Source organism: Leopardus geoffroyi, chromosome D2 (assembly GCF_018350155.1).
Source record: "Leopardus geoffroyi isolate Oge1 chromosome D2, O.geoffroyi_Oge1_pat1.0, whole genome shotgun sequence".
NCBI classification, from domain to species: Eukaryota; Metazoa; Chordata; class Mammalia; order Carnivora; family Felidae; genus Leopardus; species Leopardus geoffroyi.
Window position 1 is genome coordinate 16,008,322 of NC_059334.1, and position 23,782 is coordinate 16,032,103.

General features: G+C 46.7%; 1 protein-coding gene across 6 annotated transcripts in view; it reads left to right on the forward strand.

Annotated features, from left to right (window-relative positions):
• SIPA1L2 (signal induced proliferation associated 1 like 2) overlaps positions 1 to 23,782 on the forward strand; it is a 224,760-nt gene that overhangs the window by 42,819 nt on the left and 158,159 nt on the right. For all 6 annotated transcript variants that reach the window (XM_045437350.1, XM_045437353.1, XM_045437354.1 and 3 more), the window contains exon 2: positions 8,274 to 8,323. The gene's annotated coding sequence lies outside the window, so the exon portion shown is untranslated. The remainder of the gene's footprint in view (positions 1 to 8,273; positions 8,324 to 23,782) is intronic.

Consider the following 23,782-nt stretch of genomic DNA (forward strand, 5'->3'; position numbering starts at 1 on the left):
AGATCTACGCCTCAGTTGACTGAGATACATAATTGTTTCAAGTTGAGCAAAGTGAGGGACGCCTGGGTGGCTCAGTCAGTTAAGCGTCCGACCCTTGATTTCGGCTCAAATCATGATCTCGTGGATTGTAAGATGGACCCCTGAATCCATCTGGGATTCTGTCTCTATCCCTCTGTCTCTCTGCCCCTCCACTGCTTGTGCTCTCTCCCTCCCTCTCTCTCTGTCAAAATAAATAAATAAACTTAAAAAAGAATAAATGCTGAACAAAGTGAAGTAACAGGGCTTAAAGGAAGTGCACCCTTACATACTAGCTGGGATCCTCTGCCCTGCCCAAGGTGACAACACAGTTATTATGTCACTTTGCACGGTCAGAGTTCTTTCTTCCGTTCTGGATGTGGTCAAGCCCTCAGTAGATGAATCTATGCCAATGTATTTTCCCTTTCTCATGTTCCTTCTGTCTGGTTTGCCCAGCTCAGCATAGACTTTTCATCTTGAGTTTTGTGTAAGCGATACTTAAGGATGATTCAAAAAAATGCATCTGGTGATGGGTTCTGTCCCTCCCAGTGTCAGAAAACAGACAGCACTGCTAGCAAGGTTTTTAGTTGGGACATTTTACCTTTTATGGAGGCCAGTAGTCATCTGTGTGAATTTAGACTTTCTCAGTTTATTATGGTTGCTCTTGGCAACTATCCTTACAGTAGGGAATCTACTTGAATTTCTGAAGTTTGTTTTATCCTTTCTTTCCTTGATCGATTTACTGAACACGATTTCAGGTATACAACGGAGGGTCCCCAAGTCCTAAAATGGCATCATCATATTGTTACGTTAGAATTTTGTCCGACCTGTAGGCCGTGCAGGGTACCACGGGTTTTGAGGGTGTCCCTAAGTTTGGATCAGTTGTCAGCCCTTCAGACAACGCACCGCCACGTTAAGGAAGGATATTTTCTTATTTGTGATGTTTTGCTTGTCTCCAAGCAGATGATAAAGCAAACTAGCAAATGAGAATGGAAAGACATGTATCAACTGTGTGGGCCAAGTTCAACATCCTATTTTTTTTTTTTTTTTTTTTTTTTTGCCCCCAGGTAGGCGTGCTTGTGGTGTTGGATCTCAATCCACCTTGCACATCCTTCTGCTAATAAAAACGTTCCCGGTTCCCAAACTAACATGATGTCATTATTCATCATGTGCTACACACTCGGTAGAGGAGAGCGTGTTCGCCAAACAGTATCAGGAGTTCTTACTGCTCTACCCTCCACCTAAGCAAGTGAAAACCACCGTTTGGGTGTGTGAGCAAGCCTGGCGGGGCAAGGGGCTGGAAGAGGCGGCTGGACAGACCGCCAGTGCTTGGTTGCCTTGGTTACGAGTTTGGACTTTGCGATCACCGAGGAGTAGTGAAAGCTGTCTAGCTTAATTTAGCAAGGGGGTACTGGCTCCCAAGAGTCCTTCCTACTCACCTTATTTGTGGGAAGTACTGAGAGAGCCCAGAGCATTTGCTACGCCACATCAAGGACGTCTCAGTAGTCGTGCTGATTTAGTTATTTATGCTTAGAAGTCCAAAGAAAAAGTAATGTAATAAATTTATGGAAAAGGGGTACAGACTTTGAATCGATTGTGACGTCATCGCCAGCCATTGTTTTTGAACACAGGAAGCTCGCCTGCTCAGGATTAGTCATTTCACCAGCGGTGTATCGATTACCTATTATGCCTAAGGCCTCTGCTCATTAAGAACTCCCGATTGAAGGTGGCAGACATCTATAAATAAATCATCATCTATGATACTGACTGAAAAATGTCAGAATAAATGGTGTAAGCAATGGTCCCTGGGGGTAGCAGAGAGCAAGAGACACTGTCTGTCTAGAAGGGTTTTCTTGAAAACTTTTTTCCTCTGGAGATGTCTGAGAAAGTTGTATTGGGGTGAAGGCCTCTCACTGAGGCCGTAAGGATGCTGGCGTTTGGGGTGATGGGAACTATAGGGCTTCTTTATTTGGGGAAGAGCCTACTGACGCCATGACTGTCAGCGTAAAGGCCATCTTAGGGGAATCATTTGAAGACTCCTTTGAGGTGATGTTATGCATGGTACAGTTTTGCCCAGGTAATTCATCTGGACCACTGGTTATGAATGACAGAAACCCAACTTTAAGCAGAAACGGAAAGGGTATCGCTCAAGTAACGGAGGCATCTAGGAGTAGCATGCTACAGAGCCAGGGGTTCTGACGTGGCCCCAGACCCTTTCTCTGTATCTTGACTCCGCTATGCGGAGTCCTTCACGGCCACGCTCTCTGTGTCATCGGCAAGATGGCAGCCAGTAGCCGGAGCTCACGTCCCCCTAGCTAGTGCTCTTAGCTGAAACCGAACTTCTCCCTCCCCAGACCCCTGCGCTGCCCAGGGACGATGTAGACGACTTGGCTTTGGTTCTGCACGCGGAACTGGGCACTGAGGGTGAGGGAATGCCGGGCCTCGAGTGGCCCAGTGGACGGCATTACGTAGGGCCAGGGAAGGTTCCCCACAAGAGCCAGAAGAAGGGGGCGTGGCCCTGGTGTGCGGGGCAGACAGACACTGGAGCTGCCACGGTCCACGGTGGCGGACGAGGGCACGGGCAGGGAGAACAGAGACGTCAGCTGGGGTGTGGAGCGGGGGCCGAGGGCGAGGTTTGGCGGGAGGGATGTGCGCTCCGCCCTTTGCATGTGGAGGTAGGGGTGCCGGGGTGGGGTGGCACGGTGGGGTGACAGCTCGCTGTTTGGGCGCAAAGCTAGCAGGGTACCAAAGCAAGTGATGCGTCGCAGTCATAGGCGTGGAATAGTTAAGCTCACTGGGGAGGAGCGTGTGGGAGGTTGAGTCACATGAAATTCCTGCTTTTGTAGGTCAAAAATGGCAGCGCAGGGGTGATTGCACGTGGTTTAGCTCATTCCTTGGGAATTCCGTCCTGAAACGCCTCCGTTCTCTCTTCCGGCAGATGGGCACTGTGTGCTCCTTACTGTGCTGGCCTCCTGTGTTCCCGTTCTCCGCGGCTTTCAAGTCTTCACAGAGAGCCAGTCTTTTTTCCTTCCTCTTTCCTCCCTCCTCCCCTTTCCCTCCATCCTTCTCTTTTTCCTTCATTCTTCAGGAAATACTGACCGGGTACTTTTGAAGAAAAGCCCGGAGCACAGTACTTAGGACGGGACGCATAGTGTGAACCTTGCTCCCGCCCTCCTGGATCCTAGAGTCTAGACACGAGAGCAGAGTGTTGTGGGGATGATGAATGCTCTGCGAGGTGTGGGGAGGCATTCAAGGCCTAGATTCTTCTTTATTCACCCTCGGCCAGTCATGGGGGAGAGGAAGACTGTATGTACCTTGCTGATAGACATGAGGGAATAGGACTGTCCCCGCCACGCCCCACACCTTTGCCATGGTTCGGCTACTCCCGTGTTACCTGCTGCAGAAAACCTTCCCTCTCTCTCTCCTCCCAGGTAAAATTTGGCCCCCCCCCCCTGGTGCCCCAACGGGGCCCTTCGAGAGATTTCATCCCACTTACCTGTGTAAAGGTTGGCTCCCTCCATTAGGCAGTGAGCCTTAGGTAACAAGAATGGACAGCATTTAGTACAGTGTTTGAATGCTCGAGGTGCTAAGTAAATATTGATTCAATGTTTAAATAACTTTGAAGCGGCTGCGTTTCCAGAGCCCTTCTTCTTTCCACCTGACCTGAAAAGAATGCCGGGGAACATATACAAAGGATACTATTCAGCCTTCAACAAGAAACCCGGCCGTATGTGACAAGGAGGAAGTTGCAGGACGTTATACGAAGTGAAATAAACCAGTTCCAGGAGAACAGATGCCATGTGATCCTACTTAGGAGGGGAATCCAAAAATAACCAGACCCACGGGAACAGAGAGGGGCATGGTGGTTGCCAGGGGCTGGGCAGGGGGCAGATAGGGAATTTCTGTTCAATACGTATAAAGTTGCGGTTATAACGTAAAGATGAGTACATTCTCGAGATCTGCTGTGCCCCATTGTGCCTATGGAGTTAATAATAGCGTATCGTGCACTTAAACGTTTAAGAGGGTAAATCTCTTGTTAAGGGTTCTTGCAACAATTTAAAAATACGTTTGCGACAGCCGCCAAAACAAACACCGAAACGAAAACAGATGTATCCCCACCTGAGTGACGTAGTGCGTGGCGCCACGCTGAAATTCCAAAGGAAATGTGCGTAGCCAAACGGCATCGCTGCCCGCGTTGAGAGTTTCACATCGCGCCGACCCGATTCGCAGCAAAAGTAGACTCTTGAGGGTGGTCAGAGAAGTCATTTGACCTCCGGCCCGTGATTGAGACGCCCAGGTAAAACTAGACCTCTAAATGGACTGAAAACACTTAACACGGTGTGTCTAAGTGCGACTGGCCGAGACAGTAAAAGCCTGATGGCTCGTGCTCCTGCGTGGTCAGCGCTGGTGAACGCTGGGCGTGGCAGGGGCAGCGGTTTCCAAAATGCGTTTCCTGGAGCACGTGGCCTAAGGTGACATTCATCTGCGCGGATCCCAAACCCTTTCCTGGGAACGACTGGCTGTTTGAATCCGGCGCTCATTCCACGTTCGGTTATCTGCTTCTTGAGGAACCATCTTCTGGAGTGTGTAGTTTCGTTTCGGAGCGGGTGAGGTCTGGGGTGAGACTGTAGCTCTGCACCCCTGGGCCTCATGACGGTGCACAGGACACGGCCGTGGTTCAGAGATTCAGGGCGGGAACCGTGGCTGGCCTGTTGGCCCAGAACTGGGGAGTGGGGGGCCGGTCCGTGCAAGGACTGCTTGCACACATTGCCAGCGTTCACAGGTATAAGGACAGAAAGCAGTGCTTAGGACTTTGCCTCTCGGACCCATGTCCTTCTTTCGAAAGGAGTTTTTCTGTTTAAAATAAAAACCAAAACCAAAACACGGTAGCCTTTCTGTGGTGCTTTTCCTGAATACTAGCAAGCATGTCCTAACATTGGAGAAGTAATGACTTCGAGCTGGACCGAATATTTTTATTCTTCTCAGTGGAAAGTAAATATTTGCCCTCACTTTCTCAGAGCCCTGTTTCACTGGGAAAAACAGCTGAGGAACCTGCTGGTAAGAACAAAGGGCCAGGCCTCTCTTTGCCTGCAAATCTGGTTTTCTGGCAGAGAGAGTCCTGTTGGAGCGTGAGTCGCCGCCTCTCAGCAATGGGCCAGGGGACAGGAGAGCATCTCGCCTTTCTCTGACCTGCTCTCTGCAGGACAGCGCACAGCCCCAAGTTCTGCGCTTTGAGAAAACTACGCTCTGCCGAAAGCCCACCGATTTTCTTCTCCAGAGCAAAAACAAGGCAAAAGACAATAGCCAGTTGCCTCATGTAAACCACCTGCTCGGTAGGAAATGGAGAACCGTGGAGCCCCCCAGTCCCACTTGGGAGGATTTGTGGTTTCCTTTCCTGTCGGTAAACAAAAGCAGTGAGTTAAAAGAGTGGAGCACGGATTGTTTACAGGATATTTGCTTGTATCAAAGGAAGGAAAAGTGCCTTTTACAGAGTTGCGTTCATTGTGTGGGGGATGTCACAACGTCAGTTAAAGGGTCTCGGCCGAAGAGGAGAAATTAACCCCAAAATAGTGAGTCGTGAAACGCAAACCGTTTCATCAATAGGACTTTGACAAAGCGGAGGGTTTTATAATGTACCAGCATTTAAAAAAAAAAAAAAAATTAGAAGACCAGAAAGCCTCTTGAGAGAGAAAAAAAAAAGGGTTCCTACAACTTTGAAAAATATGGATAGTTCAGAGGATACGATTTTTTTTTTTTTTTGTAGTTGCACGAGCTCGTGGCTTTGTGTGCCAGAAACATTTATCACTCACCGTGCAGTTGAGTCTCCTAAGCAGGCCTTTCCAGATTGCATCTCAGTACATCTAGTGCGATGCCTGGGTCGCTGCCCTTCCTGTGCTGCCCAGAGACGGTCTCCTTCAGCTGTTCGCGGCACAGGAGCTCGTAGCTGGGAGGTGGTTGGTGAACATGGGCCAAGTGGATGGATGCTTGGTTGGAGTTATTTATTTATTTATTTATTTATTTATTTATTTATAAATGTTTATTTTTGAAAGAAAGGGAGAGAGAGAGCATGAGCAGGGGAGGTGCAGAGAAGGGGGTGGGATAGAGGATCCTAAGCAGGCTCTGGGCTGTCAGTAGAGAGCCTGACGCGGGGCTCGAACTCGTGAACCGTGAGATCACGACCTGAGCTGTCGTCGGATGCTCAACCGACTGACCCACCCAGGCGCCCCTGGTTGGAGTTAATAAGCTAGTAAAAGATTGAAGCAATGACCTAGGATGCCCAATAATATATTCTTTTCCCCGTTATTTAATGTTGAGAAGTCTTTTTGATAAATTCTTCGGGGTGTGTGTGTGTGTGTGATAAAGTTTACACAACAGAACATTTACTATTTTTAAGTGTGTGGTTCAGTGGCGTTAAGTATATTCACACAGTGGTGCAACCATCTGTCTCGAGACACTTTCTCTCTTCCCGAGCAGAAATGTTGTACTCATTAAACTCGAACTCCCCCTCCCCCTCCCCCAGCCCCTGGCCACCACCCAACTCTGCTTCCTGTCTCTATGCAGCTGATTATTCTAGGTACCTCATGTAAGGGGAGTCCCGGAGTATCTGTCCTTTTGTGGCCGGTTTGCTTCACTTGGCATCACGTCTTCGGCGTTCGTCCGTGTTGTAAGGTGTTCCGATCCCCTTCCTTTTGAAAGCTGAGTAATATTCCATCGTGTGGATTTGCCACAGCTGGTTCTTCCGTTCATCTGTTGACGGACACTTGAGGCTGCTGTGAGCACGGGTGTGTGTGCATCTTTTCAAAAACCTGTGCTGTCCATTCTCCTGGGTATGTTCCCAGAAGGGAAATTACTAGATCGTATGGTAATTCCAGGTTTAATTTTTTTTGAGGGACTCGCCGTACGTGCTTTGGATTTTTAAGCTCCGAATTGGCTGCATCGGCTCCATTAAGTTAAGTCCGTGAGAATGTCTCCCCCCTCCCTTACAGGCGCACATAACCTAAGTCCAGCTGCAGTTGAGGGACTAACGATAGTAACCTTTCGTCAGCTGTTTCAGGGCTTTGTAAGAATGGAGACAGATTGAAAAAGGTGGGCTTCCCAAAGCCAAGGCCAACGGTAGCCTTCTCGGGAGGTGGTCTTGTAATTGATCGCGGTCAATACCGTTCTGGGACTGTAGGCGTAAGCCGGCCGTTGCGGGACAGCTCACTTACCGGGGTCTGTCTTTTGTAGGGAGCAGAGGGCAGGACTCTACCAGGACTTAGGGAAACCACGTCGTGACCATTTCATCCAAGCCGTGCACCTCACACTGTGGCGTGTTGAGTCCGCACGACGTCAGGTAGAGGTGCGGGGCCTCAGCGCGCCTCGCCCTGGTTCAGTTTGCATAAATTCTTACAACGACTGTTTTTAGAAATGATGTAACGAAAAGATCACGATCTTAGGAGCCAGGCTGACCCAAGTTCACACCCTGTTCTGTGAGCTTCACTTTGGGCAGATAATCCGTTTCTTAGAGTACCAGTCTCCTCATCCAGGAGGCAGGAGAGGCCAATTCTGTTCAAGTGATCATGAATGTGGAAATACCGTGTGTACAGAAAGTATCTAGCAGAGCGCCTGGTACTTCGTGCTGTATATCCAATATTGTCCGCTGCTGCTATATTAAAAGCAGATGCAGCCTAACAGAAGTTAGTACCAGAAATAGACCCTGAGACCAGCCGTTGTCAAAATTTTGGTTGACATCTGTAAATGACAAATTTTTGGCCCCCTGGACATCTGCAAAAGCGATTGAGGATCCCAGAGAGCTTTTTATTATGTGGCTCATCTCTACTGAGATTTGTGACACTAGGATTCAAATGGAGAGGTTTAAAAATAGTTATTCGTATATTAAACATGGCAGCAGTAAGCCCTTCACCTTTTATTGTAAATAACACGTTTTACGAGAATCAGTGTTTTCCAGAACGACAGAAACTTAATGAGCAGAACGACATTTTCGCAAAACTCTTTAATGCCTCGCTTACGAGAATACAGCTAGACTCTCAAGCCTTTTGTGCCGAGACTGGTTACTCAGCCTCTAGAAGATTCCGCCGTGCCTTGGCGGGAAGAGAGTGGAAAAGGGAAATCCTGCCTTTTGCTGTGAAAATGGTTTGAACCCGGGAGACCCCTGGAAGGGTCCTGGGAACCCCTGGGGACTCTGAGACCACACCTTAAAAACCGCTGACCGGAAGTTTTTCTGTGATTCTGAACTAGAACTCTTCCTTCTCTTGCAGGTTCTTGCTCCCAGTGGCCCAAGCTGGAGGCTTCTGTTCTCCCTGCTCAGGTGAGTCCACTCCCCATCCGCACCCCCAAGCCACTGCTTAGAGATTGAAATTTGGGCTTCTGGGTCCCATTAATAAGAAGCCATCTGAGGGGCGCCTGGTTGGCTGAGTCGGTTAAGCAGCTGACTTCTCTCAGGTCACGATCTTGTGGTCTGTGGGTTCGAGCCCCGCGTCGGGCTCCGCACCGACAGCTCAGAGCCTGGAGCCTCCTTGGGATTCTGTGTCTCCCTCCCTCTGCCCCTCCCCTGCTCACACTCTGTCTCTGTCTCTCTCAAAAATTAACAAACATTAAAAAAAAATAATAATAAAATAAATAAATAAATAAATAAATAAAGAAGAAGAAGCCGTTTGAACTTTGGAATTGCCTAAACTGGGGGCTTCAGAAGGAGGGACTAGCAAGTTCCTGTGAGCCTCTGTCCCTTAAAGTGTTTAAAAGGGCATGAATTTTAAAACTGGTTGGTGTACCTCTCCAAGGAGTGTCCCTGCTTAGAGTAAAGGGACAAAGTGTGAGCATAGCGGAGGTTCAGGGGCTGCACTGAAGCAGCTGTCCTGGTGGCTAGTGTGCCCTGCCCTGAGGGGCCACTGTGAGTGAGGAAGGTGATGGGGGGGGGGAGGGCTGGGGACCCCTGGATGAGGCCCGGCCCCTGTGCCTGGGGCCCCGCGGCGTCACCTGGAATGCCTTCCTCCAACACGGGATAAAGGCAGAGCTGGCTGCTCCCTTGTGTGTGTCCACACGTGTTGCATTTTCTGTAACAGCAGGATACCAGGTGGTTTGGGAAGGAGCCCTCAGCAGTAGCCGTTGCCCCTGCACATTTGGTCGCTGGCCTTGGATTATCAGAAGTGGCTTACTTACCATCCTTCTGTCTGTCCGTCTGTCCACACACAGATGCACGCACACGCGCACGCACGCAGTTTTCTTCTGCACCATTTATGGATAAGTTACATGCATCGTGGCCCTTGGCCCTCCCCAAATGTCGGCGTGTGTTTCCTAAAAATAGAGATATTCACTTGGTCGACAGTAGTTCAGTGATCCGTCCAGAACTTAATATGGATTCCTTACTAACACCTAATCTAGGATCTGTCTGCCGGTCCTGCCACCTGGCCCGGAGCATCCTATAGAGCCTCGTCCCCTCCGTCTGAGGTCCACTCTAGAGTCGGGTCCTGCCCCCAGTTGTCCAGACGTCTCTGGATCCTCTTTGTTCCCACAGCCTCTGTCGCCTGTGTGTGTGTGTGTGTGTGTGTGTGTGTGTGTTGGTGCATTTTGAAGGCTGCGGCCTGAGAGCCTGTGTCTTAAAATGTTCTTCAGTAGAGGAGCATTTTGACAGCAGCCAGGGTATCTATCGCTGGAGGAGGGCGCGATGCCCACGATGGGTTTCCTTGTTACCAGGTATAAGTACATCAGTGCTTTGATGGTGAAATTTCAAAACTACTCGTGGGAGAGAGAAGAGGGGGAATCAAGGAAAGTCAGCCTGAAAAGACGAAATTCCTTCTTGTGTGGGACTCAGGAGACTTGGCCGAGGAGGTGCTAATGAAGTCCTGATGCCCGAGGACATTGTGATGTGAAAATAACAATGAAGGGGCATCATCTACATTCCAGCGCAGGGGAAAGGAGGGTGGTACCTGGGTTGGTCTTAAGGGAAGACCTGTTTTTGTTTTGCTGTTTTTGTCCCTCCTGGTTCCTTGGCCCCCCCTGAAGCCGGGCGATGAGTCCCTTGTGTTAGTAGCCTCTGGCCCACCGAAGGGCAAAAGCTGCCTGGACCCCCACCTCGGATTAACCCGTGTCCCTTACTGTGCTTTTCAGCACCATGGGGAAATAGCTCCGCCAGGAATGAACACTGTCCAGGATTTTTTGGATCAGGTGTATAGAGCTTCCAGCCTAGAGGGTGTGGACTCCAGATTAGTTTCCTTATGGCTCATTTCGATAAGCGAAGTTAGGTGGATTTTATGGAATACGAGACTGTACAGACGTTTGTGATACAGGCTCATGATTTTAAGCATACTTCATTTTATCGAAAATGGCATTCTTTAGCTTTGAAATTGATAGATGTGTTCAGACAACACAGAAATATATAAAGTAGAGCATACATCTCCCCTATAATCTCACTCCCCGAAGGCAGCCCGTGTCAATAGACTTTAGTCTGAATCTGCATGCGCACTTTTTAAGAAAACAAAACAAAAATGGGATTATTCCCTTCATACTGTTTTCCCGGTCGCTTTTTTTTTCTTACCAGTACATCGTAGATGTCTTTCCCTTGTTAGTATTTCAGTAGTACCTACTTATTCTTTTAAACGATGAACCGGATTTCCTCGTGTACCTCCACGATTATTTAATCCCTACCGAAGGACACTTCGGGGCTTGTCAGCGTTTGGCTCTAAGTAACAAAATGCTTGTATGTAAACAAGTATATACATACTTATGTAACTATCTCTTGGGGATAAATTCCTAGGAATGGAATTCCTGGATAAAAGAGTACTCATACTCAAAATTTTGGAGATATTGCTAGATGGCCCCTCAGATAGGTTGTGCCCAGTTAGGATTCCGTCAGTGACTCAGGAGTGAGCCTGTGGCCGGCACTGACAGCGACTAATCTCAGTCTATTGTTTCTGATTTTAATGTGAAAACTGTTAATTGTTTTCATATTTATTTATTTGTTTTTTTTTTTTTTTAATTTTTCTTAACATTTATTTATTTTTGAGACAGGGAGAGACAGAGCATGAATGGGGGAGGGTCAGAGAGAGAGGGAGACACAGAATCCGAAGCAGGCTCCAGGCTCTGAGCCGTCAGCACAGAGCACGACGCGGGGCTCGAACTCACGGACTGTGAGATCATGACCTGAGCCGAAGTTGGCCACTTAACTGACTGAGCCACCCAGGCGCCCCTATTTATTTGTTTTAATTAATGCTGAAGTTAGGCACCTTTATGGCCACTTGTGGTTTTTGTTCGTTTGTTTTTTTGGCCTGTTTGTCTTTGGAATTATTACACGTACTCTTTTTTGCTTTTGAAACTTTATTCTGGGTATTGGTCTTTTGTCACATGATACAAACCAGTATTTTTGCAAGTTCTTAATTACCGTCTTTTTGTTTTAAACTGTTTGAGGGGCGATTGGGTGGTTCGATCCATTAAGCATTCGACTCTGGCTCAGGTCGTGATCTCAAGGCTCGTGAGTTCAAGCCCCGTGTCGGGCTCTGTGCTGACAGCTCGGAGCCTAGAGCCTGCTTCAGATTCCTCTCTCTCTCTCTTTCTCTGCCCCTCTCCCGCTCGTGCTCTGTCTCCTTCTCTCTCTCATAAATAAACATTGAAAAAATGGAAACTGTTTTGAGTTGCTTATGATGTGAATCCAGACAAACTCTTTCAGAGCAGAACGTGGAGTGAAGCCATGTTGTATTGTGCTGTAGCTGCTCTGTACCAACTAGTCTTTTTTTCCAAGTTGAAAATCTGTTTTTTTAATGTCTATTTATTTTGGAGAGCGAGAGAGACAGAGGACAAGCAGGGGAGGGGCAGAGAGAGAGAGGGAGACACAGAATCCGAAGCAGGCTCCAGGCTCCTAGCTGTCAGCACAGAGCCCGTCGCGGGGCTCGAACCCACGGACCGCGAGATTGTGACCTGATCCGAAGTCGGACGTGTAACCGACTGAGCCACGCTGGCGCCCCTGAAAATCCATTTTAAATCTCTCTTAACATGGGTAACGATTACACCCCAGGTAAAGGGGCCGTCAGGAATCTGTACAACATGTCTGTTGTTAAAAAAAAGTAAATGAAGTTCTTTTGCGTTGGTTCTTCTGTTTTCTCTTGTGCAAGGACGGTTATTCTCACATAGATTTATCTGTAACGAATACATTGCTTGAAATCTGTGAATGTTTTAATAGCATCAGAACTGAGGAAGTAACACACTGGTTTAACTACTGACTTGTTGCATAATCTTAAAGAGATGGTTTTACCGTTTGGTCCGCTCATTTTCCCATTGATGAAATTAGGACTCACTTAACTAAGTCTTTGTAAAGCTTAGCAGCCAGTCTCCTGAACAAGTCAGGAGACTTGTTCTGGAGGAGAAATCAATTATCATTAGGGGCTGTATGAGAAAAGTTCGGGCTGAGCTCCAAACTCGAGTCCTTACAAAGATGAAAGGGATTTTCCGGAATAGCTGGTACCATACTGGCCTAGAGATGGCCTTCAGAATCCTGGTAGGAAGTTTTAACTCCTTAGGTATTTTCTTATCAGAAAGTTGTGAAGCTGGAACATCTTGTTCCTCTTCTCTGCTCTCAGCTTTACCTTCAACTTCAGACCTTTGTTTTTTTTAATATGTTAATTTCGAGGGTGAGAGAACGTGAGCAAGCTTTCAGGGAAGGGGCAGAGAGAGAGAGAGGGAGAGAATCCCAAGCAGGCTCCTCTCTGTCAGTCCAGAGCCCGACGCAGCGCTCGATCTCAGCGACAGTGAGATCATGACCTGAGCCAAAATCAAGAGTGCGACTCTTACCCCGCTGAGCCACCCAGGTGCCCCTTCCTTGCACCTTTTTGGAATCAAAATAAGTATTGGCAGGGGTAGCTAGGCTTCCTTTCATTCCTATCCTTTGTTGCTTTCTGGCTTTTTGGGGCCAACTTTGTGAGGCCGATGAAGTTCAAGAGGTTCTAGTTGACCTCCAGAGAGGCCACAGTTTATCTCTGTTGACTTACAGCGTTCTCAGACCAGTAAACTTCTTATCGTCCTGCCCGGATTTCTGCAGAGACCTCATACTCGCTTAGATGTCTCTACGTAGGGGAACAGCCCCGGGGTAGATGCCGTTTGCTTGCTTCCAACAGCAGTGTGCCACCTGTTGCCAGGATCAGGATGTCAAGATCTGTGATGGTGCCTTATCCTCCACTCAGGCGCCTGGACATTGGGGAACGCACTGGCCTACATGTGAAACGTTTGGGTGACTTCCCATCTCTTCCTTAACTTCACGTTTTGCTGCTTATACTCATGGCATAGCACCGACATTTTCCAGATTATGTTGCAAAACAGTCTACTTCCTATCACACGATCAGCCAGATTTATAGAAAGTCTTAGCCGCCTCAGTCAAGTGGGCTTAAAATCTGAAGAGCTCGTGGGAGGGAGACCGTGGGCTCTCTTGTTCCATTCGTGCTGGAGATGACTTGCTTCTGTAAACACTTGTTGGGTAATTTCTGCTAATGGAACACTCTGTCAGGAACCAAGGGAAACAAGATGATTAAAATAGGGTCCCTCCCGGGATGCCTGGGTGGCTCAGTCTGTTGAGTACCTAGCTCTTGATTTTGGCTCAGGTCACGATCTCATGATTGGCGAGTTTGAGCCCTGCACTGGGCTCTGTGCTGACTGTGTGGAGCCTGCTCGAGCTTCTCTGTCCCCCCTCTCCCTCTGCCCCTCCCCCGCTCACTCTCTGTCTCTCAAAATGCATAAATAAACTTAAAAAAAAGTTTAATATATGGAATACGTTCCTTCCCTTCAAGAGCTTATAATCTAACCGGAAAGAACGAATTGTATACAAATAGCTGTAATATGGGGTTTGATTGCTGTAACCATCGAACACTAGGGGCGCGCTAGTGAGCTGGGCCGACCATGCATCGCTGCACCCCCAGGTTGGCTGGCAGGTCGCAGGCACTTCATACACACGTGTGAGTGGACAAATGAATACATTTAGACGTGTACATTTCGGTGTGGTCTATTCATAGCAAGAAAGATGTGTGGAAAGAGATGATTTGATGGATTTGTGTTTGGTCTCATGAGTACGAGAATTTGGTGAGGTCACCAAGGGCATAGGGCCGGCTGAGCGAGACCCGTCATGGAGGCACCCTTTCTTTCTCTTCTTCCTTCCTTCTTTCTTTCTTTCTTACTTTCTTTCTTTTTTCTTCTTTCTTTCTTTCTTTCTTTCTTTCTTTCTTTCTTTCTTTCTTTCTCTCTCTTCTCCCTCCCTTCCTTTTTTTTCTTTCTTTCTTTCTTTCTCTCTTTCTTTTGTTCTTTCTTTCTTTCTTTCTTTCTTTCCTTCTCTTTCTTTCTTTCTTTCTTTCTTTCTTTCTTTCTTTCTTTCTCTTCTCCCTCCCTTCCTTTTTTCTTTCTTTCTTTCTTTCTTTCTTTCTTTCTTTCTTTCTTTCTTTCCTTCTCATTCTTTCTTTCTTTCTCTTCTTCCTTCCGTTTTTCTTTCTTTCTTTCTTTCTTTCTTTCTTTCTTTCTTTCTCTTTCTTTCTTTCTTTCCTTCTTTCTTTCTCTTCTTCTTTCTTTCTTTCTCTTCTTCCTTCCTTTTTTCTTTCTTTCCTTCTTTCTCTTCTTCTTTCTTTCTTTTTCTTTCTTTCTTTCTTTCTTTCTTCTCTCTTCTTTCTTTCTTTCTTTTTCTTCTTCCTTCTTTCTTTCTTTCTTTCTTTCCTTCTTTTTCTTTCTTTTCTCTTCTTTCTTTCTTTCTCTTTCTTTCCTTCCTTCCTTCCTTCCTTCCTTCCTTCTCTTTCTTTCTTTCTTTCTTTCCTTCTTTTTCTTTCTTTTCTCTTCTTCCTTCCTTCCTTTTTTCTTTCTCTTTCCTTCTTTTTCTTTCTTTTCTTTCTTTCTTTCTTTCTTTCTTTCCTTCCTTCCTTCCTTCCTTCCTTCTCTTTCTTTCTTTCTTTCTTTCTCTTCTTCCTTCCTTCCTTTTTTCTTTCTTTCTTTCTTTCTTTCTTTCTTTCTTTCTTTCTTTCTTTCCTTCTTTTTCTTTCTTTTCTCTTCTTCCTTCCGTCCTTTCTCTTCTTCCTTCCTCCCTTTTTTCTTTCTTTCTTTCTTTCTTTCTTTCTTTCTTTCTTTCTTTCCTTTTTTCTTTCTTTCCTTCTCTTCTTTCTTTCTTTCTTTCTTTCTTTCTTTGTCTTTTTTTTCTTCTTTCTTTCTTTCTTGACTCTCTGGTCATTTTGTTTTGTTTTTTTCAAACCTGTCATTTATTAATGTCGGGTTTTTTTTTTCTCAATTTACAAGGTCAGATGCACTTTTCTTGATAACGAGGGGTGTCTTTTCCTTCTCTTTTTCCAATTTCTTCTCTTACCGTTAGGTTCTGTCTCGTTGAATGAAGGACAGTGTGCTTTATGTCTGTTATATTACAAATAATTTTTCCCAAAATGTGGCCCTGATCAGTGTAATCACACAGATGGGCTTGATGATGGAATGTGGCAGACACTTTGTCTCATCTGCAAATATTTGCAGGCCATTTTCTCTTCTTCTCAATAATAATTCTAGTCCATTATTGCAGCTTTATTTGCTTACTGTTGCTACTGTGCGATAGATAATACTTTAGTACTTCAACTATCTCATTTATCTCCCAATAGTTCTTTGAAGTAGGTGTTACTATATTAATTTTCAGAGAGAGAGAGAGAGAGAGAGGGAGAGAGAAAGCAGGGGAGGGGCAGAGAGAGAGAGGGAGAGAGAATCCCAAGCAGGCTCCACACTGTCAGCACAGAGCCTGATGCAGGGTTCAAACTCATCAGTGAGTTCGAACTTTATGAAATAAACAGTGAGATCATGACCTGAGCTGAAGTTGGACACTTAACCGACTGAGCCACCCAGGCGCCCTCAATATCCACATTTTAAAGATAAGGAAGCCGAGGCCCAGGGACGTAAATGATGTGTTCAGGGTCACCCAGCTAAGCAGTTATGGAGCCAGGAGGAGCTGGGCTCTCAGACTTCCTTCTCTGGCAGGGTCCCAAGGGCAGGTGACTTCTGGAGAAGGCTAACTCATCCATTTTGGCCCCACCACCCGCTTGAAGTAGCCAGCCTCACAAAACACACTTGCCCCTGAGCATCACGAAAGCCGGAACCTTGTTCCTGGTTGGTTGAACCTTTACCTGAAGTGGCTTCTTGGGTCTGTACGACCTCTGGAAGGTGAGTGAGACTGATATCAAAGTCAGTATATCGGGAATCACCATTACCAAATGTTCGCAGTGCAGTAAGGCTTCTCGAGAGCTGCTATTCAGAAAACATTCGCAGTCCCACACTATAAAGATGCAATTCTGAGTATTCCCTTACTGAAAGGCTGCTAGCTTCTTTCAGGAACCTGAATGCCAGCAGGGCTCATTCACAAAATACGTTGTAGCTTTGTAAGTTGCATCTCAGCAGGGTTTGTTTTCTTTCCTTTGTTTGTTTTCATGAAACATTTCTCAGGAGGAAATATCAGGGGAAGATTTCATAAAGGCAGCATTCACTGAGGAACAATGGATAGTGTTAAGACTTTGATTCTGAAGTGAAATAACTGTTTTTCCTGGAGAGAAGCAGTTCTGTGTTAATTAGCCGTGTGTCTGATAGCAGAGATGACGTCATCACATTGTGGGTGTCATTCCAAACTCAGTCCTTGTGCCTCACGTTTCTGCGATCTGGGGCAGGGGGTGGGGGGTGTAGGATCTTAGGTCATTTGGTCTCCTTCACACCTGGAGACACGATTGACATAAAGTAATGGCAGCCATCCCTTCTGTAAGGTTGTTTATTTAGAGAAGAGTCTACAGGTGCAGTGAAACGCACTAAGTTTTTCTATTGAATTGCCTAGCAAATGTGAACACATTTCTAAGATCGGATTCTTTGATTCTCTCTTTTATTTTAATTTTTTTTCATGTTTATTTCATTTTTGAGAAAATGAGAGAGAGAGAGAGACAGAGCGTGAGTGGGGAGGGGCAGAGAGAGAGGGAGACACAGAATCTGAAGCAGGCTCCAGGCTCCGAGCTGTCAGCACAGAGCCCGACGCGGGGCTCGAACTCACGGACCGCGAGATCATGACCTGAGCTGAAGTCCGTCGCCCAACCGACTGAGCCACCCAGGGCACCACCCTACTCTCGCTTTTGTTGTTGTTGTTGTTATTTAGTTTTGAGAGAGGGAGCACGGGCAAGAGAGAGAACAGGGGAGGGGCAGAGAGAGAGAGAGAGAGAGAGAGAGAGAGAGAGAGAAAGAACCCCAAGCAGCGATTCTGACGAGGGACTTGATCCCACAAACCGTGACATCATGACCTGAGCCGAAATCAAGAGTCAAGACGCTTAACTGACTGAGCCACCTAGGCACCTGCTTTGATTGTCTCTTCTCCTCAATATAGTGATAGTGCTACCCAGCAGTTGTGAACACTTTTCTCTTCTAAGGCTTGTTGTGAGTCCTTGGGAGGTGTGTTTTTCTTAAATGCAAACAGCTCCGGTGACCGTCTTCCCTGCCCTGGGCGCTCCGAGGACAGAGACGTTCAGGGGACTTGTACGTAGGTGCTGGGCCTATAGCTCCGGCCTGAGGGAGAGGATTCTAGTTCCCGGCTCTCAGGCTGAGCCCGTGCTAGCTTCCACGTATTTGCACAGAAACATCCGGCAAACGGGCTTCATGAAAATAGTCTAGGTTAGTGACAACAATGGGAAAGAACCTTTATTTGGAATTCGGGCAATGACAGGGTTTGCCCTTCAGGTGTCAGGTTATTAGCTTAATGAAACCTGGGGCAATTTAGTTTGTGTGTCTCCGTTTTATCTTGGCAAAAAGGACATAATAATCTCTTATAGGATATTCACCCGCTTTCAGTGAGGCAACGCTTGTACAACTGACCCAGCCATTTTATTTCTCTCTCTCCGATTTTATCTGAAAAATAAACTGAACTCTGTTTGTAAGACACTGTCATTTATTCTCCTGTCTCGGCTTTGTCCTGTCCCTGCTGTAAAAACCCATGGTAGAATCTCTTTTTTTTTTTTTTTTTTTTTTTCAACGTTTATTTATTTTTGGGGCAGAGAGAGACAGAGCATGAACGGGGGAGGGGCAGAGAGAGAGGGAGACACAGAATCGGAAACAGGCTCCAGGCTCTGAGCCATCAGCCCAGAGCCTGATGCGGGGCTCGAACTCACAGACTGCGAGATCGTGACCTGGCTGAAGTCGGACGCTTAACCGACTGCGCCACCCAGGCGCCCCAATCTCTTTTTTTATAAATATACCGAGAGAAGAAGTGGATGCTGAGCTAAGACTGGGAGTTAAGGAGTATTAAAATCGAGGGGGTAATTTTTTGACTCTTTTATGATCTTTTCTAGTTCATTGTGATTGGATTTTTATTCTTTCCAGGAGCGGTGTCTAGAAAAGTAGTGCGGGTGGCCCATCTTTTGCAAGCGTTGCCCCTGATGCTTACTCCCTTCCAGCTGGCTTTGGTTGCCTGCCTTTCCCCCCCGCCCCCGGGGGGTGGACCTGGCTTGGCCTAAAGGCCTTTGTTGTTTTCAGCAGTGTTTTTCACTTTTGCTACCCATTGAGTCACCTGGGTGATTTTAAAAATACCGGTACCCGATCCCTAAAACTGATATTTAGGAACTGAAATGCAACTAGATATCCAATGTGTGTGTGTGTGTGTGTGTGTGTGTGTGTATAAAGTTTATTTATTTTGATAGTGAGAGAGTGGACACAAGTGGAAGAGGGCGAGACAGAGAGAGAGAGAGAGAGAGAGAGAGAGAATCCCAAGCAGGCTCCCCACTGTCAGTACTGAGCCGAATGCGGGGCTCGAACCCACCGAGCCACCCAGGTGCCCCTGACATCTGTATTTTTTAAAACTGATTCTGATAGGCAGGGAAGGCTGGAAACTCTGCGTTAGTGTGAGGGAGACCGGGAAGGGCCATATATTCCGTCGTTACTAAAATGGCATCCTCACCGGCAGCCATGTCTGTTTAGGTGAGGAACAGAGTGGCAGTGAGTCCTTTCGAATCCAGTGGCTCAGTCCCCTCTTGATTCCACCCGCCCTTTCCTGTCTAGGCTGGAAGGGCTCGGTTGGTTCCTGTGTGTTCAGACAAGGTCAGGAACCTGGAGGCATCCAGGGAGGGGGCCACTGCGGAGGGGGCCTACCCGAGGTGCCACCTGCAAATACGTTTTGGTGGCCTTTGCCATTCCTTTGTCTGTTGCTTGGCAGTTTATTATGTCGGAATTATTCCTCGGTGTGATCTGCCTGCCGAACCATACTATTTTTAGGCGCTAACCCACACAATAGGTTTATAAAAAGGCTATTGAACCTTTTGAGGCTGCTGGATTTGGTCTGACAAGGGCTGAGTTGCAGGTAGGGCCTCCCGCCTCCCAGTTCAGGCATGCAGGGTTTTTTGTTTGTTTGTGTCTTCGTTATTCAGGGTGCGAAGAGCCTAAAAATACAGAGGTTTCGTGGTCTGTCAGTTGATGCGGGGTCTGCCCAGCCCTCCTCCGGTGTCCCCGCTCTCCAGACACGTCACTTCGCAGGTGTTATTAGGTGGCTAATTTTTATTTCTTTCCCTTTTCCTTTTCCTTGTAAAACCTGCGACAACACGCACACTTTGTAGCGCCGGGGGAAGAAATGAACGTGTGAAGCGTGTTCTTGAATCTCTGCTCTCTGTCTACAAAGATGTGTTTTCCTCCATTGAGGGGATCCCCTGGCCCGAGTCTTCATGCTCGTCAAATGGATTAGACACACAAAACCAGTACTAAATGTTATTTTGTTCATTTATTTTACATTTATTTTTTAATTTGTTAATGTTTAGTTATTTTTTAGAGAGACAGAGACAGAGCCTGAGCAGGGGAGGGGCAGAGAGAGAGAGAGAGAGAGAGGGAGACACAGAATCCAAAGCAGGCTCCAGGCTCTGAGCTGTCAGCACAGAACCCAACATGGGGCTCAGACCCCGGACCTCAAGATCATGACCTGAGCCAAAGTTGGATGCTTTGCCAACTGAGCCACCCAGGCGCCCCTAAGTGTTATTTTAAACTCATTTTTAAAATGGCCATTGGAGGGGCGCCTGGGTGGCGCAGTCGGTTAAGCGTCCGACTTCAGCCAGGTCACGATCTCGCGGTCCGGGAGTTCGAGCCCCGCGTCAGGCTCTGGACTGATGGCTCAGAGCCTGGAGCCTGTTTCCGATTCTGTGTCTCCCTCTCTCTCTGCCCCTCCCCCATTCATGCTCTGTCTCTCTCTGTCCCCAAAAAAATAAATAAACATTGAAAAAAAAATAAAAAAAAATAATAATAAAAAAAAAATGGCCATTGGAGGGACACCTGGGTGGCTGGGTCGGTTAAGTATCCGACTCTTGGTTTTGGCTCAGGTCATGATCTCATGGCTCTTGAGTTTGAGCCCCATGTCAGGCTCTGTGTTGACAGTATAAGCCTGCTTGGGATTCTCTCTCTCTTTCTCTCTCTCTCTCACTCTGCCCCTCCCCTGCTTGCTCTCTCTCTCTCTCTCTCTCAAAATAAATAAGCTTAAAAAGAAAAACAACCAGGCCATTGCAACTTGCTGGGTTCTGATCTGTTGTCAGAAATATGCAATCAGTCCATTAGGAGGCAGAAACATGAGGTTACTCGTAGTTGCAATGGAAAAATAATCTCTCACTGTAAAATAATATGATGCCCTTAAAGTGTCCACATAATAGATTGGATATTATTTATGATTCTTTTCTTCCTTTATTGAATCTCCCACCATTAAAATGCCATAATAGGCAGGGTATCAGGATCACTGCCGTATAGCTTTGACTTTTTAAAGTACATGTCTTCACAAAGATCATACCCAAACTAAATCATAACTAGGCACTTAGCCAAGAAAAGATGTTCTTTGGCCGTGCTTAGTGAAGGGATAGCTTCTGAGCTATCTTTGATGACTTTTATGGTTAATACTGATGGTTTTTACCGCCGGCTTTCTGCTGCTGTTACAAATTTATGACTCTCCTTTCTGTTGGGATCTGTGTCACTGTATAGGACAGGCCTGGCCCATCTTCTCAAGGGGAACATTTTGGTTTTCCCAAGTACATTTGGACCATTTTCCCCATTTCTTCTCGTCAGTATCTCTTTAGGGTCCCATACCCTCCAAGCCTCCTTGGGGATTGATCTAGGGATCTCACCCATGCCCATGCCATGGTTATCCTCTCTGCACCTCTGAGAGGGACTGGAGCAGTGGGGACTCTCCAGGTGATTGGCTCTCTGGCCTCCCCTTCACCTCCGGCCCTGAAGGGGTGTAGTAATTTCCAAACCTGCTTATCAAGAGCCACCAGAGGCCTTTGCCAAACTATCCGTTCCCAGGCCCACCCTGCACGCTGCCCTGTGTCCCCTTCTCTCCTGCCCCTGGACTTTGAGTCACAGGTTAAGGTGGAGGCTAGTAAATGGAATTTTCATCAAGATCATTCGATACAGTTGTCTGTATGGCTCTTTGGATGTTTGGGGACCACCCGTGGAGCCCAAAACCTCATCGTACAGATAAGATATTCAAAGCCCAGCAATGATGATGAACTTGCCCAGGGTCGCACTGGAAGACGTGCCAGTGAAAGACAGAAGACAGTATCCTCTTACTTTTGTGTTGTCAATGCAGAGGTGGCAGAAATGACCAGGAAGTTAAATGGCGTCATTTATCCTGGACACACGTTAGTTTTCCGCTTCTTATTATCCGAGTCTCTGTGTGTTGTGTCTCTGTGACAGAGGAGCATAGGATGAGTAGGTGATCTATGTACTCACCCAGCCCAGGACCAAACTCAGATATAAAGGAGTAGGAGATCCAGTTGGAATTCTCGTATAGCGAAAGAATTGCTAAGTGTTACTGTTTTTGCCATTGTTTCGGTCTCGTGTTTGTGTTGAGTGGATGTTCCGATTCGCTTTGCCTGTTGATAATAATATAAGCAAGCTTCATTCGACGAAGCAGGTATGTAACAGGGGCTATTCAGAGTCTGGCCAGGAGATGCCTAAGATATACAGCCTTTATTCTGATCACATGGAGACAGACACGTATTTGCAAATCCATTTAAAATTGGCAAAGCTGACTTCTTGAAATTTATCTGAAACCTTAGTCTCTTTGACCGGATAGATAATTATTTGGAGTTGGGAAGATAATCTGTGAGGGTAAGAGGTCATTCATGGCATTTACCACGAAGTTCCAGGAATTCATTTTATCTCCCTGACTTTATCTTACTGACAGCGGAGGTTGTGGCCTATCTCCCAGGGAACTGGTACATAGGGAATGACTTTTTATGCATGTGAACCAATGTATGTAATGCCACAATGTGTTTATCCAACGTGTGGTAGGTACGTAATAAATACCTGACGAAGAAAGCTTAGTGCCTTAAAAAAAAAAAAAAAAAAAAAAAAAAAAAAAACTTCTTTTACGTCACGGTTCTGGCTCAGGATCCTGCAGTGTTTTTGTTTACGTTTTTCCACTCTCATAAATATCTGCACTCTAAAATCCAGTACCTTCGGTGGGATGATTTACATTTCTTATACGTAAAGTGTTCATTTGGGTAATTTTCCCCGTAATGGTGCCTTTCACGATTCTGTCCCCTTTGAGAAATGATGTCCACTTAACAGCTTCCATTTCTCATTGATTTTAGAACTTATCACCAACACAGCCTGGGTCTGAAGCCTGCTGTGGGAGAGGCTTTGCACCAAGATGACTGGCCTCCTCTGTGAGCCTCCTGAAGGCTGGAGGCCTCGCCCTGCCCCGGGCCCCCCTCCAGCTCAGTGCTGCCCCTCCTGCCCACATCTGCCAGATGCACAGGCAGTAGAAAGCTGGAGGTTCTTCCTGTGGACCACGTCGGCCAATAAGCAGTGACTTACTTTTCACGGGCGCTAAACCCTCCCTGGAAAACCTTCCTGTTTCTGAGGAATTACGCCCTTTTAAGGGGAGCTGTGGGTACTCACTAGCCTGATAGGCAGGCCGTCTGAAAGCGAAGACTGAATTACATTGTGTATTTCCAGGGGTTTTATTAAAGACCGCTGGGCTACAAGGTCAACGGGGAATAGCGGTGTCTTTCAAGTGTGATTGTTTAGGTATAAGTTACTGACGACCAGATTACTGATGTCTTATTAACGGCTTGGTTTGGGGATGTGATTTGGGGTCCAAGGTGGCCGAGTAACTGTATCCCAACAGTCTGGTGGGCAGGCACGCGGGATTGCTGGCCAAAGTGAAGTCAGCAGCATCACAAAGAGAACTCTTTTTTATGAGCTCAGATGGAGTTTCTTTGCTGGCAGCACAAGGGTAATTCTGTTCTAGGCTAATTCTTTTATTTATTTATTTATTTATTTATTTATTTATTTATTTATTACTTTTTGATGTGAAATTGATTGTCAAATTGGTTTCCATACAACACCCAATGCTCATCCCAACAGGTGCCCTCCTCAACGCCCATCACCCACCGTCCCCTCCCTCCCACCCCCCATCAACCCTCAGTTTGTTCTCAGTTTTTAAGAGTCTTTTATGTTTTGGCTCCCTCCCTCTCTAACCATTTTTTTTTTTTCTTCCCCCTCCCCCATGGTCTTCTGTTAAGTTTCTCGGGATCCACATAAGAGTGAAAACATATGGTATCTGTCTTTCTCTGTATGACTTATTTCACTTAGCATCACACTCTCCAGTTCCATCCACGTTGCTGCAAAAGGCCATGTTTCATTCTTCCTCATTGCCACGTAGTATTTCATTGTGTATGTAAACGGCAATTTCTTTATCCATTCATCAGTTGATGGACGTTTAGGCTCTTTCCATAATTTGGCTATTGTTCAAAGTGCTGCTATAAACACTGGGGTCCAAGTG